Source organism: Lemur catta, chromosome 5 (assembly GCF_020740605.2).
Source record: "Lemur catta isolate mLemCat1 chromosome 5, mLemCat1.pri, whole genome shotgun sequence".
Classification (NCBI taxonomy): Eukaryota; Metazoa; Chordata; class Mammalia; order Primates; family Lemuridae; genus Lemur; species Lemur catta.
Window position 1 is genome coordinate 75,567,689 of NC_059132.1, and position 16,041 is coordinate 75,583,729.

At 43.5% G+C, this 16,041-nt stretch overlaps 1 long non-coding RNA gene across 1 annotated transcript; it reads right to left on the reverse strand.

The window, feature by feature from the left end:
• Positions 1–245: 245 nt before the first annotated feature.
• LOC123638493 lies at positions 246–15,767 on the reverse strand. The gene is made up of 5 exons (XR_006735375.1): positions 15,319–15,767; positions 11,703–11,795; positions 11,245–11,414; positions 1,659–1,736; positions 246–608 (listed from the first exon to the last, which is right to left on the reverse strand). It is a non-coding gene; the product is annotated as an uncharacterized LOC123638493 (long non-coding RNA).
• Between the last annotated feature and the right edge of the window lie 274 nt (positions 15,768–16,041).

The following is a 16,041-nucleotide window of genomic DNA, read 5'->3' on the forward strand; positions in this document are numbered from 1 at the left end:
TAAATTCCCCTTGTTTGTTTTAAATGTTTACATAATTACATTTATAAAAAAGTCACTTCTCAGAAATTTTATTTAATTCATTGAACAAATTCTTATAAAGCTTTGGGTTCCAGATGCTAGAGATACAGCTGTGAACCAAACACACACAAATCCCTGCCATTATGGAACTTACGTTCCCATAAACTTAATATCTTAATAAATTGATTAAAATAAATTATGTCTTCATAGTATATGTCTTAGTCTGTTTGGGCTGCTATAAGAAAATACCATAGACTTGGTGGCATATAGACAATAGATATTTATTTGTCACAGTTCTGGGGCCTGGGAAGTCCAATATCAGGGTGCCAGCATGGCCAGGTTCTGGTGAGGGCAGTTTCTGAGTTGCAGTTGCTGACTTCTCGCTGCATCCTTGCATGGCGGAAGGGGCAACCAAGCCCCCTCAGGCCTCTTTTATAAGGATGCTAATCCCATTCATGAGGACTCCCCTCTCATAACACCTAATCACTTCCGAACTACCTCTTAACACCCTGCCTTCAGTGTTGGGTTTCCATATATGAATTCAGGTCATAGCATTCAGAGCACAGCAGTATGTTAGAAGGTGACAAATCCTATGGAGAGAAATAAAGCAAGATAAGCACTTGGGGGTTGCATTTTTCAACAGGGTGGTCAGGGAAGGTCTCTCTAAGCGTGCACCATGTTGGAAGTCTGGGGGAAGAGTGTTCCGCAACAGGGAACCACAGGAGCACAGCCTCAAGCCAGAGTGTCTTGCCAGGCAGCCAGTATGGCAGAGCCTAATCTTAAACTTTGGATTCTGAAACCAGACACGTATCCCTTACAGATCCCATTTTATTTCGTCATAATGTTTATCACTATACAAACATCTCATTCTGCAATTTGTTTGTTTTTCTCTCTACTAGAATGTTAGATCCATTCGAGAACGAACCTTGCTTGACTTACTCACTCTGTACCACGGTATCCCAGCCTCTGGAACAGTACTCCAGTAGTATGTGCTCAATAAACACGTCTGACTGATGGGCAATGTAAGAGCAAGTGGGCAAAATGATGGTTTAACTTAAGAACAGATCCAGGGCCTCAGATCCCTGGGTGTCCTGCACACTGCTGGCCTGAGGGGAAGGACAGTGATGTCACACACTGATGGGTCAGACCTCCCACTGCAGCTGCAGCCTCTCAGGAGTATGGGACATTTCAAAGAAAGCGAAGGGAGAGGATAGTGCTGTTACTAGAATGGCAAACATCTGCAGAAGAGATGATGGTGGGGGGACGCAGAAGAGGAGGACAAAGGGGGGAACTCTTGTGTTTTTCGAATCATTCTACATAAACAGAGTTTAGGTCCCATCCTCTCTTTCCCCTTGTGAACCTTCCTACAAATGTGTGTGTGGAGGGTGGCAGAATTGCTACCGGTGTTCTTTGATCTTTGGTAGCAGCCCTCTTTTATCAAAAAGGAATTCAAAGGTGCAAGGGTTAAAATGCCCTTGCAATTTAAGACCCCTCACTAGGTTCCCCAGTGGGCTTCGCAACTTGTTGGAATTAATGTCTTAATGCATAGGTACAACCCACCTACTGATTCTATTTTATCTTTTCAATCTGGAAATACACAGTAAGTAACAGGCCTGATTTAAAGGGAGCCTTGCACTGACCTCCTCAGACAGTTGATGATCTGGCAGAACACAGTGGAATCCGGGGCCATATTTTTCCATAATTTTTAGCAGACAGGCCTATTCAGGTGCCAAGAACAAAAGATAAAAGAAAATAACTGGGTGGAGATCAAATAAAATGATAATTCTGGACGTTAAAAAATCAGAGTTGAATATATGCTACAGGGCACAGCACTCTTGTCAAACATGTTTCGAGAACAGCAGGTTTCTTAAGTACATCACCACATGTGGTCTTGGCAAGCCTGTGCGGTTGCTTCCCTGCCTTGTGAGAATGTGTGCATTTATTCATCTTTAAATACCACGAGACTGTCAAGTATTAAGAAGTGAAAATATGACTTGTGTCATGGAGATAGGATTCATGAGCCGGATAGGACATGTATGCCAGAGAACAAATGCTGGAAGCATCATCTAAGGAGCTCGGAAGCTTAAAAATCGAAAGCACTTTTTGTATTATTCCCCAAAGCCAGGAAAACAAAATAAAAATGATGCCAAATTATTCCAACATTTCCCCGCCGCCAGTGAGCTTTAAATCTTTCTAGGGAACAGTCCACTTGTTTAGACAAAAGAACACCCGTCCCTTGGCTGTGACACAGGTAAAAGTTCTTAAGAGATTTGGCCCTTTGCCTCAGATAAAAGCCTGACACATCAAGTCTACAGACATATCAAACGTGGAAGGGATTCCCTTCCAGGAACAAATGTGAGTTTAATCTGGCAAACGCATAGGTAAGCACCCTGTTGGCACAGATAAAAACCAAAGCAAACACACAGCTTAAAAGTTTCTCTTGCAAACAAAGAAACAGAAAGTTGGTTCTACCAGCCAGCCTAGTAGGGACTAGAAAAACTGACATCAAATATTCAACTGTAGCAGGGTATGTATCACACAAATGTCAAATCTAACTAACCCAAATTCACATAACAATAAATATCTACTTTAGAAGAATTGTCATCTTTTAAGCTTTATCACAGCATCGTAAGTTTTGAGAACAAACTTAAAACTACTAGCAAAATAAATCATATGACTTTAGTTGGTAAACGGGAGTCTAAAGGCGACCTAAGGAAAAGTAAAGAAAGGCTGAGTTCATTGTCTTATTCTTCTTTGTGTCTTTACTTCAGTTTGTTTAGCTTCCAGGATGCGGTCAAGTCCTTTCTCAACAGTACTCAGTTAATGTCTTAGAAACCGAACAATAGGTAAGAACAGACATGGGGACATATGCAAAATGTTGAGATAGCTTCCAAAACACATGACTTAAATGATAAAAAATATTTTAAAAAATATTTTGAAATCAGGAACTATTTTCTAAGACCTATATCTAAATATTAGTGTCAGACAACTTTTTAAAAGACCAGGCTTTCATGAATTCCCTTGAAAAAAAAAGTCTGTTACACACGCATGTTGGAACCCAAACAACATCTGTGATTTTTAATGCCATTTTCTTCATTCATACAAGCAAAATAATAATTTCTATACTGTTGCTGCTAGATAGAAAAAAAATGCCTTCACACTAAGATTCTCAGCAAAGGGGGCTGGTCCTGTGTACAGCTCTGGTCTCTCTTGCCTGTAATATATACCATTCATCCTCTACATTTACTGAGAACTGGTACCATGTGCATGCAGGGAAATGAGCTAAGGGCTTTGCTGGTGCATATAGAGATGGCTCAGATATGGACCATTTTGCACAGGATGTCTAGGATAAAGAGCACACAGGATTAGGAATTGGGAGATGGAGTTATAGCCCTAGCTCTGCCACCAACTGTGTGACTCTTGGTAGATCACTTAAACCCTGGAAACCTCACTTTCCTCACCTATAACGCTAAGGAGAAACTAGATCAGTAGTTCTTAACCCAAGGTCTCTGATCCCCACCGTGTTCAAGGATAATAGGCAGAGTCCATAAACTTGTATGGAGAAACAATTGCTTTCTATTTCCACTAATTTCTAACTGAAAATAGGCATTTCTTTCAATTGTGAAAGTAGGTAACAAACCACAGTAACATTAGCAACGTGTTAGCTGTGCTTTGTCACTAATAGAAATCACAGATATCTTCAAATTATTTGGCAGGTATTGCAGATATCTCAAAATATTATTAAGGTTCATCATTACTTTGAAATTATGGTAGTTATTAGATCTGCCAGTAGAGGTTTTTTAACTAATGTATTAGTAAAAGCTTATACATTATAAATTGGTTTTTAAAACTATATTGAAAACTCCACCTCACATCTATCAGGATAGCTACTACCAAAAAACAGACGATAACAGGTATTGATGAGGATATGAAAAAATTCGAACTCTTGTAACCTGTTGATAGGAATATAAAATGGTGTACCGCTATGGAAAACAGTATGATGGGTCTTCAAAAAATTAAAATAAGAATTAACGTATGACCCAGCAATTCCACCCCTGGGTATATTACCAAAAGAATTGTAAACAAAGACTTGAACAGATATTTGTACCCTAATGTTCATGGCAGCATTTTTCATAATAACCAAAAGGTGGAAACAACCCAAATGTCCATCAGCAGAAAAACAGGTAAACAAAATATGGTATATACATAAAATGGAATACTATTCAGCCTTAAAAAGGAAGGAAATTCTGACACATGTTACAACATGGATGAACCTTGAATACATTATACTAAGTGAAATAAGCCAGTCACAAAAGGACAAGTACTGTATGATTCCACGTGTGTGGTATTTAGAATAGTCAAATTCACAGAGACAGAAAGTAGAACAGTGCTTGCCAGGGGCTGGGAAATCCAGCTATGTGTAGGAATATTTAAACCTTCACCTATAAATTCATCTCTTTTCTTCCTTGTAACAATTTTAAACTGGATTCAGAAATATTGAAAATGTTCTTTAAATCTCAAGAAAGAACAATAACATTTAAGTTCTTGCTATCTTTTTCTTCAAAATGCTCACTATGGGAGTCTGGTCGAAGACTCTATGAATGATTTTAGTTGTTGATAATAACTGATCAAATCAGATTTTTTTTCAGCATTTACCAAGAGACCATAGCAGATAAGAACAAGGACTTTTACATTGTGGTGCGGTAGGAAAGAAGTAGAAAGACCTCCCTCCACTTTTTTTTTTAATGTCTTTATTTAAATTCATACAGGAAGAGGAAACTATTTCAAACCTTTAAGGCAGTTTGTCTGCTCCGAGACTCCTGGACAGAACTGAGTATGCGGACCCAGCCTCCCCTGCCGGCCCCAGCTGGTCCTGCCACAAGAGGCATGGGGCATTTAGCAAAGAGTAGAAAGAATTTCCTTCCTCAAGTAGAAGTAAAGTCTTTTTTGTCAATTCTGTTTCCCCTACTTGATCTCCAACATTTTATCCAATTACCTAAACTGTAAATACGTCATTTTGAGCTGTAAAAAATGTTTATATAAACTGCTCATTTTTATAGGCTGTTTGTCTTACAGAATGCCCTCATATCCTTTATCTCAGTGGGCTTCAACCAGGGTAATTTTGTCCCCCAGGGCACATTTGACCTTTCTGGTTGTCACACTGGGTGGGAGGTGAGGAGAGGGGGTGGAGAGTACTACTGGCACCTAACAGGTAAAGGCCTGGGCCAGGGCTGCTGCCACACATCTGCCACGCAGAGGACAGCCCCTGCAACAAAGAGGTTATCCAACCCAAAGTGGCAATCACGAGAAACCCTGGTTTATCTGATTTTGTTAAAAAGAAAATGATTCTCAGATGTCTCTCAAGAGCCACACTGGGTGAGAGAAAGAGAACATAAAATCATACGGAGTACTTTAGGCTTCACTCATTAATACCTGTAATGCTCACCACAACCACGTGTTTTAGGTATTTTCTCCATTTGCGCAAGTCAAGAAACAGGCTCCATGAACTCGAGTCACTTGTCTGGGTCGTAAAGTAACAGAAGTAGATTGAACCTGCGCCAGTCTGACCCTGTAGCCTATGCACTGTCCATTATCTGTCTTGTTAGTAGTGAGAATTCAGCTAGGGTCTAACCAAATGAAGCCCCGAAACGGGAGTCCCTGGTCTTCATTAAGTCCCACCATGCCATGGGAAGAGACCTAGGGTCTTACACAACACTCTGCTAGCCTAACCCTTTGTTACCAAGTGGCATATAAAAGAAGTATTAGATTGTTCTAGGGGAGCAGAAATGAATTGAGAAAAAAATGAATCTGTAAAAAACTGCTAAATAATAGCACAGTATATTGTAGTACAGCACGTGGACATTGAAATAACGCACAGTACATTGTTGAATTACTTGGTCTCAACAGTGGGTGTTATGGGAGTTGAGAAGAGGACCCTTCAGGGTGTGCTGGAGCAGACGGGAAGGTTCCATGGAGGAAGTGAGAACGGAGCTTTCAGGGAACACAGGACTTGAAGGCAGAGTTAAATTCAGGAGGGTAAGGCAATACATTATTTTGATTAGTATAGAATGCTCTGGAATAAGATTCCCTGCGTTTAAATCCTATCTCTAGCAGTTAACAAGCCCTGTGACCTGGGGCATCACATGGAACCCTTTTATGTTTGTTTCTTCATCTGTAGAATACAGATCATAGTTCATTTTCCATAGGGTTGTTGTGAGAATTAAATAAGATAATTCGTACAAAGTTTTGGTGTAGTGCTTGCCCTACAGTAAATGCTCATTGAATGTTAGCTAAACATAATTTTAAATAAAGACAGGTGTGTGTGTGTGTGTGTGTGTGTGTGTGTGTGTGTGTGTGTGTGTGTCTGTTATATCAGTCAAGGTTCTTATTTGAAAGCAATAGAAATTTAGTTAATCTAAGGAAGAAATAATTTTATTGGAAGGCTACAAGGTAGCTCATGGGATTGACAGAAGGCAGCATAACCTGGATCAAGAAACCAGGCAGGAACCAGGGCCAGCTGGGTCAAAGAAACAGCAGCCAAAATCATGCGGTGACAAGCAGAGCCCTGCGTCCCACTGAGACTCACACAGTGGGGAAGTCCCCCAAGGAGGAAGGGATTAAAGATGCCGGGTAGCTCCTAGATTAGCAAATACCTACTAAGGTGGGTGTGAGGTTTTGAAGGAGTAGGAATGGATTCTAGGGGTCTGAAGGTCCCCCTTCAGTCTAAAGGTGGGGGACGGCGGGAGGAAAGCCTCAAATAGCGAATGGGTACCGCTCCTGGGGGTGCAGATGGGGCCTCCAACAGCGGTGGCAGCGGGAGGCAGCACTTCAGAACCTGCCCACTGAGGCTGCTTACCTGGCAGGCAGCGCAGAAGGAACTAGTTCAGGGACCTGCCACAAGCTCAACATTTCCTCGAAGTGTTCTCTTTGGTCTTTCAAGTTCTTGTGAATTTAATATTCTTACTCATAACATATGTTTGGTTTGATATGCAATATAATTTAAGTTGTAAGCTAGTTAAATTCTTTAATATTTTCCCTTCAAATCTTCAAGTGAAATGGATGTCACAGGACAATAAGCTTTTATCCATGTGACTTTGCATATCCTCACCCCAAATGGCCCATATTCTCCAGGGGCGCATGCAGGCCGTCCAGCATCCATTCAACAAACGAAGCTCCTGCAATAAGCCAGGTGCTCTGTATACACAGGTGAGTAGTAACCAGCGGGGGCCGCACTCCCGGCTACGGAGCGTAAACCCTGCAACGCTGTGAAAGAACACGATGGAAGAAATAGGGTTGGGGCAGGTCCCGGGGTTCATCTCAGCTCAAGAAACGCTAGGCTTCGTACAGAGAGTTTACACCAAGCGGGAGAGGCAGACAGGAGCAGGAGGAAATCGGGCTCGGTTAGGTGGGCAGCGCAGTGACGGAGCGCCCGGCCGGCGCGTGCACGAGGAAGAGGCACCGCGCGAAGGAGACAGGAAGGAATTGCGCAGGGAGGATGCGCTCGCCTGGGGAGGGTTTGGAGGATGACTAGGAGCTGACGAGGCAGGCCAGCCGGGCGGGGCGTGCTCGGCAGAGAAAGGCACAGTGTTTCCAAAGGGCAGGGCGCGTGGGGTGTCTTGAGCGCAGAGGGCGCGTGAAGAGGAGGAGGCTGCAGGGGTGAGCGGGGCTGGATCTCGGCCGGCCCTGCTGTCTGTCATGTGAGCGCCGGGACTTTCACACGAAAGCAGCGGGGAATCCCTGAAAGGGTTTTTGACAGGGGCACGAAAGCAGCAAATTTGTTTTCAAGAAACATAAGACAGAAAGCAGTGGGTAGGCCTAAAGGAGGCAAAACCGGTAGCTGAGAAACAATGTGGAGACGACTGAGATAGTCTCGGTGAGAGATCCTGAGAGCCCGCAGTGGGGAATCTGCTGCAGAGACAGAGAGAAGGGACAAATCCAATAGTGAGGAAGATGGCGATGATTCTAGCAATAAAAAATCCAGCTAAGATTAATAAAGCTATTACTACGTGCTAGGCACTGTTCTAAGGACATCAATGAATCATTTTGTTTGATTAATTCACTGAATAAGTGAGTGAATAAGTCAGACACTGATCAAGGCCATGGGATACGGCAGTCAGTAGAACAAAAATCTTCCCATTGCGGAGCTTATATTTTCCCGGGAGAGACAGACAATAAAACCAACAAATAATATTTAGTGGCATGTTAGGTGACACTAAGTGCAAAGGAGAAAAAATAATGCAGGAAAGGGGAAAAAAAGTGTTGGGGAGGGGTGTAAAATTTTTAGATAGCAGAGCCAAGCAAGGCCTCAGGAAAAGGTGACATTGGAATAGACCCAAAGGAAATGAGGGAACTAGCCATGAAGATACCTGGACAGAGGCCCAAAGGTAGGAGCTAAGTTCCTGAAACTGCAGGAAGGCCAGTTTAGCTAGACTTCAGAAAATTAGGGGAGGAGAAGTGGTAGGTAAGGCAAAGACGTAATGGAGTCCTGATCTTGCTGGACCTTGAAGGTTATAATAAGGACTTTGGCTTTTATTCCAAGTGAGCTGGGAGCCACTAGAGCAGGAGAGTGACATGATGTGACTTAAATTTTAACAAGATCACCCTGGCTGAGTTTTGAGGTCGACTGCAGAAACAAGGGCAGAATTGAAGAAACTACTAGAGCTATAATCCAGGAGAAAGATGAAGGTGGCTCAGAACAAGATGGTTGTGATGGAGGGGCTGACAAATGATCAGTTTCTGATTATAACTTGAAGATGGAGTCAATGACATTTGCTGATGGGTCAGATACAATGCATAGGGTTGGGGGTGGAAACAAGGCTAAGTCTAAGGTTTTTGGCTGAGTACCTAGACAAATGAAATTGCCCTTAATTGAGATGGGGAAGACTGCAGGAGAAGCAAGTAGGAAGGGAGATATCAGGAGTTCAATTTAGGACCTGTTAGATGTGAGATTCCAGCTACCAGTTGGATACATTGGCCTGGCCTTAGGGGAGTGGTCTGTGTTGGAGATGAAAATGTAGGAATGATTAACATACAGGTGATGTTTAAAGTTACTAGACTAGATGAGATCAACTAGGGAGGGAGTAAATAGAAACCAAAGAGATCTGAGGACTAAGCCCCCTGGGCATTCCAACATTCAGAGGTGGAGGAGTTGAGGAAGAAGTAACTATTATAGGAGATGAAAATGGAGCAGCCCAAAGCCTGACAGAAAACCAGGCAAGTGTGCTGTTCCGGAAGCCAAGCAAAGAAAGTATTTCAAGGAGAGTGTGATGAAGCAACTGTGTAAAATGCTGCTGACGGGTCAACCCAGGCAGGGACTGGGAAAGAATCACTGCGTCTGGCAATACGGAGGCCACGGGTACCCGGGGATGAGCAGTTGCAAATGGAGATTCGGGAAATAGTGGGAGGAGAGGCACTAGTGTCTGTGAGCACAAACAATTCTTTTAAGGAGTTTTGCTCTAGAGGGAATGAGGGGAATACAGCAGTAGCCAGATGGGGAGCTGGGGCCAAAAGGGTTTTGTTTTTTTAAGATGGCAGAAATAGCAGCATGTTTGTGGGTTGTTGGGAATAACCTTGTGGAGAGGGGAAAACCGATGGAGAAAGGAGGGAGAATTTCTGGTGGTGAGTTGAGTGAGGAGCTAAGTTCATTTACAGAAACAGGAGAGAAGACAGAATGCAAGCACAGATGCCTTACATTTAAATTAATCGTTAAATAAAATTTAAAATTCAGTTCCTCACATACTAGCCATATTTCAAATGCTTGGTAACCCAAGCAAGTGACATAGGACTAAGACCACCTTATTGAACAGAATGGATATAAAACGTTTCCGTCATTGCAGGAAGTTCTTTTGGGCAGCACTGGCCTAGGCTGTGACCATGGGAATAAGTCGCTGGGGTCAGATGGAGGACAAGATCGTTAGAGGAGATGCCAGTGTGGTAGAAAGACCATGTGTGCGTAACTTGAAATTGCCAAGACATGAGACGGGGTAATAGTGAAGAGAGTGAGAGTGATTCCGGTATTAAAATAATTAAATCATGATTTTTAAATGACTGGAGGCTAAGGCATACGGTCTGATGATAAGACACTCCAAGCAGGTGTTCATGAAAAAGGCGGGTGGGGTCGGGATGGGAGGAGGAAGAGCCCTCCCTTACCTCCAGGCCCTGGGGGTGAGAGGCCAGCCCAGAGGCCTGCCAGGGAAACAGTGTGGGGGACAGAGTCAAGTTTCAGTTAGATGGCAGTGAAGGGAACACCCAGAGGAGAGCTTGAGGGGAAGGAGGGTTCTGCTAATGATGGACCCAAGGTGCAGGGGCAGATGAAAGGGTTTCAGGAGATGGGGAGGATGGCAGATGAGGTCGGAAAAGGGCACTGCCGAGTCCGATAGGGATTAGATTCCTAGGGATGAGAGATGACCTAGCAGTCCCGGTTTTTTGTGTGGATGCACATCAGCAGGGTAAGGGAGGTGGCGGGATTATTCCTGAGGGTCACCAAGCAGATAGTGATCCATCAGGGGGTCTTGACAGGAGTTGGGGAGGTCCTGGGAACCTCCCTTGATGGCTGCAGGGGGTGGTGTGGAGTCCAGAGAGGTGGCCACTGCCTAATGGTAGCCTTATTTAATCCCCACAACTCTATAAAGTGAGTACTATTGTTATTCCAATTTTACAGAAGGCGATGTATTCAAAAAGCAATTAGGGGCCGGGCGTGGTGGCTCACGCCTGTAATCCTAGCCCTCTGGGAGGCCGAGGCGGGTGGATCGCTCCAGGTCAGGAGTTCGAGACCAGCCTGAGCGAGACCCCGTCTCTACTAAAAATAGAAATAAATTATCTGGCCAACTAAAAATATATATAGAAAAAAAAAAATTAGCTGGGCATGGTGGCTCATGCCTGTAGTCCCAGCTACTCGGGAGGCTGAGGCAGTAGGATCGCTTAAGCCCAGGAGTGTGAGGTTGCTGTGAGCTAGGCTGATGCCACGGCACTCACTCTAGCCCGGGCAACAAAGTGAGACTCTGTCTCAAAAAAAAAAAAAAAAAAAACAAAAAGCAATTAGGAAGTAAAATCAACAGGACTTGGTGAATGAAGACCTTTAAATTTCTGGGTGAATCTTAATCACCAATAAGGAAGGTGAGAAGGGGAGTCTACTTCCGTGTAGAAGTGGAGGGGAGGAAGGGACTGGGAAATGGATTCTGATTTAACATGTTTTGAGTTGAAGGTGCAGGCAGGGGGCATTGTCACCTGGAAACGGACTGAAGATGGTCAGAGCGGAAAGTGGGAGCAGGTCTGGCTTAGGTGTCAGAGCTGGAGAAGTTGATTTAGAAGTCAGCAGTCCAAGCCGGAGCAGATTTTTCACCCCCAGATCTTCCCAGGTAGAGGTCTTACCACTTCAGGGAAAACGGAATTGTTTTCTAGGGGTGAGAAACAAGAAGAGATTAGAAGTGAATTTCAATTTAGGAACTTGATAAGATCCCAGCTGTTGCCCTCAAACTACCCGTATAATTATCTTTTCCCTCTCAGAGTTCCGAAGGAATCTTTCTCAATGTCATTGCTGGTTAAAGGCTTATGCTTTTGAAATATTGCTTTAACAGTGACCCCTAGTGTTGTACAGGGATATCTGCTAACTGATGAGGTAGTCTGAAAGGGAAAATTCCCTTCACCTGAAAGTCATTGCATAGATTCATGTTGCTAGAAGGTACCTTAATAAATTATTCATTCCATCCCTCTGCCTTTAGGGAGGATCACACTCGAACAATTCCAGGTCACTTCGCTTCGAGGAAGATGTAATGGACCTGGGGAGAGGTCACAGAATGGCAACTCCAATAAACAAGGAGGGAAATGTACTTTCCTGTAGGAATAGAACGAAGAAAAGGAACAGGAGGAGGAGGAGCAAACTACAGACTGGAAAATGACATGTATAAAACACTGAAATAGTAGAACAAACAAATCTGTAAGTACTAGACCTAAGAGGTGCCCTTTGAAACTATGAAGAGCCCACTTGAGCATAATACTGGCTACCATTTGTGAGAATTTGCTCCACGCCATACATGCTTACGGCCACCTGTAAGGTAAGAATCCTTATTATCACCATTTTACAGATGAGGAAACCAAGGTATAGCAATCAATTACCTAGCCAAGGTGACACAGCTGAAAGGGGCAAAATTAGGATTGGAATCCAGGCTTTTGGACTCCTAAATCTGTGCTTCTAACCTCAATGCAACAGCCCTTTAATAAACAGGAATGCCAATTTACATACAGGATGCACATAAATTATTAAAGCAGCAAAAGCTGAAAATATAAATTTGTTCAAGAAAAAGTGTGGGTGTGGACATGTCAGTTCAGGAACATCTGGGATGTTTCCAGGCAAATCTCCTGACCTGACCCTTGTGCTCATTCTCATGTCCTTATGACACATCACATCTATAGACCTTCAGAGAAGAAACCCATGTTGACTGAGCAGTGCATTTCAGTTTTCAAAAATCCTCACTAGCAGAAAAATTCTTCATGTCTAACTAAATCCCTCCTGTTGATGCCCATTTTCTTTTATCCTGTCATCAGTGAAGATGGAAAACATTGGACACAATTCTCACCTTTTCTGCATGTGAACACTTTAAGTCTCCCCAGCCTTCTGGTCTATCCACCTTCAAGATACACAGTCCTCTATCCTTTTGCATATCTCCATAGGTTTTATTGTTTATCTTGTAACTTTAATGAATCTTATAGGAGCATTTCCAGTCCTAAAGATAAGTTTGTACTTACATAATTAATAAATCATAAAAATGCCTTCCTGCCTAATAGTGACACAGTGTGTCTAATTTTCAGAGGACTTTCATATAGTGAGGCTCAAAGAAGTGATTTTCCCAAGGACACATAAGGAAATCGTGGAAAAAAATAACAAGATTGTTAGGAAAAGGGAGTGCAAGGTATGTGATGACTCAGAAAGTCAGAAGGATTTTTTAGAAGCCATGTAAGTGTTGAAGAAGAATTGTTTCGCTTTTCTGGTTTTGTCTTTGGTAGCTTTCAGCATCTGGAAATATAAATATCTAGCAAACAAAAGTAAAGCCTCCCTTTCTGGTCACCCTCAGGGCTTTCATTTTCATAATTAGATGCCTGAGACTCTCTTTCAATTTATAGGACTTAGGTGTCTGTCAACTTAGTGCCACCTAACAATTATGGTGCCAGGCACTGTTCCAACCACCCCACATGTATTAACTCATGGAATCTTCACAATTCTCAGAGATGGGTGTTATTGTTACCTTTCATTTTACAGATGAGGAAACAGGCACAGACAGGTTAAATAATATTAATAATTGGCCCAAGGTCATATGGGAAGTTCTTGTAAATCTAAAGGTAAAGTTTAAGTAAAAGCCCTCTAGATTCTGCATCTAAATTATTAAGCAGTAAGTATTCATTATAGACAATGATCCATTGTAATACAGTAAAGTGGGCAGGACAAATAGGATTCCTTGAAGACACATGGACATTGGGTCTCAGTGAGGCTAAGTTGTTCAGTGTTGGTCACACAGTGAGACAGGGCTGGTATCAGTTGGCATCCACAGTATAGCTGTACCAGTTCTTAAAATGTTTGGTGTTTCTGTACAAGTTGGCAATAGCTGCTGCCCCAAGCCTCTGAGGGGCCCCTCCCCTGCTAGCTTCCGATCTCCCCATGGCTGGGCAAGTTGTGGGGTTCCTGCTCGGTGATGATTGCACTCAGCCCTGGCAGACTCCCTTTGGGAATGGCATGGTGGATGGGAAGGGGGAGGGGTGCCGGGATGGGGCAGGGCCGGGGGCAGGGCCAGGGGGCAGCTCAGGACAGGAGGCTTTAAGGGGCGTCTGCTGCACAGTTGGTTTCGCTCTTCCTTCCCCTCTGCCTTAACACCCAAAATAGGCTTCAGGTATAGGAGAGAAAGTATAACCATGGGACCAGCCCAAACTGGGTCTACTCTTTTGATAATATAATGTGAAGTTACCTTTTAGGTATAACAGAGCCAAAAACTGCAAGTCACGTAGCCCAGGCATGTGCAATGGAAAAAGCTTTGACCTCTAACAACACCCAGAACCAAGAAGACCGGGATGTGACCGGAACCTGAACACTAGAACTCTTTCAGCAGCGAGGGTCTATTGGCCTGGAAGATCCAGGGCTAAAATCCACTTCAACATACCTGTCCATAAATGGCCAAATTTAAAGCCCTCCAATCAGACCTGCCAAAACAACATTCCTAAATCATTTCCCCTGCCCTCTGAACCAATACATTTGCTCCAGACCCCAAATCAGGGAGACAGACTTGAGCCTGCTCCTGTCTCCTTGCTGACTGGTTTTGCAATAAAGTCTTTCTTTTCTGAAAAGCCGGTGCCACACAGTACTGGCTTCTGTGTGCATAGGGAAATGAGCCCATTTGCTTAATAACAAAAGTAACTTCCGCTTTAGCAGGAGAGTCTCCAGGTGTCTGAACAAAGAAACAACCCTGTGTGTGGAGCAGTGGTGCCCTGGGGGAGACTTAGAGGAAAAAGGACTAGCATTTGGGGAGAACTAGAGGGCTAGAATTGAAGACTAAGGGTTTTTTCTTTTATTTAGTGTGTCCATGATGATAAATACGCAAGAGACCTCCTGATACCGTGCCGAGCCTTTACCTGGGGCTAAATGTTCGTGTACTGTCTGGACTGGTAAGGTCATGATGTGAGCTGTTTAAAAAGGAACAGCGGATCTTTTTAGGGGATTACTATGGCACCAGGGAAGAGAGGCAGGGGCCAGGAAGGTTACCAAATAAGGGGACATTGTTTTGGTAAAAAAGAGAATCTCCGAAATAGACAAGTAGTTATAAATATCAGTGGCAGATGCCTGGACACTGATGTAAGAAGATGAATGGTAAAAATATGACCATCTCAGAAAAGACCTGAGCATGACGGATTCTTCCAAATGTAAATCCACTGAATTAGTTCTGAGTCTACTCAGCATTCCACGGAAAGAGGGTGACAGAAAGGCACCCATCCATCTGCACAAACACACTCCTGCTAGAGCTCCTAAGGGCACAAGGAAGCAGGCAAACAGAAGCAAAAAACAGGATCAGTGGTACCAGGTGAGATGTCAGGATGATGAGAGACGACCAACAGGCTAGCAAGGAGTTTGTGAAGCTAGAAATGTTATTTAGTGAAGAGGCAGATTCCACAAAGAATCTCTTGTTTAGTTGTACAGCCTCATTCTTGCAAAGGACCTAGCAGAAAGAGAATTGAGTCATAAAAAGCAAAAGCTATTTGTATTAATTTCCTAGGGCTGTCATAATTTTGTGACTTAAAACAACAAAAATTTATTCTCACTGAGTTTTGGAGGCCAAAAGTCCAAAGTCAAGGTGTCAGCAGGGCCATGCTTCCGCTGAAGGCTCCAGGGTTGGACCCTTCCTTGCCTCTTCCTGCTCCTGGACGCTCCTGGCGTTCCTTGGCTTGTGGCAGCATCACTCTAATCTCTGCCTCCGTCTTCAGTGGTCTTCCCTGTGTGTTGTTTTGTGTCCTCTCCTCTTTGATAAGGACACTAGTCATCAGATTTAGAACCTGCCCTAAATCTACGATGATTTCATCTTGAGATCCTTGACTAATTATAATTAATCACATCTGCAAAGAAAAATTACATTGCTATTTCCAAATAAGGTTCTGGGTAGACATAAATGTATGGGGAACGTTATTCAACCAACTACGATGTGTTGCCCATTGCAGAAGATGGACAAAAGGGGGACGTTATGCACTTATAAGGCAGAAAATTGATTTTCTCTTTGTGATTGTTATTCTGACTACAGCCAACTATCTAATGGTTATGGACAATCAAGAGCAAACTTGACCTTTACATCCTATAGGACAGTGGTTCCCAAATGCTGAATAATGAAACAGGCACTGGTCCGAGGGGAAGTTTTCACAGGCCAGCTCATCTTTTCCCATAAGCCCTGCGGGCTCTGAGTTGAAGCCCTCGGCCTCAGTTGCCCAGCCTAGGCTAAGAGGACTCACTGAGTAGGATCTTGTTATAGGCACCAGGCTCCACCCTCATGCTCT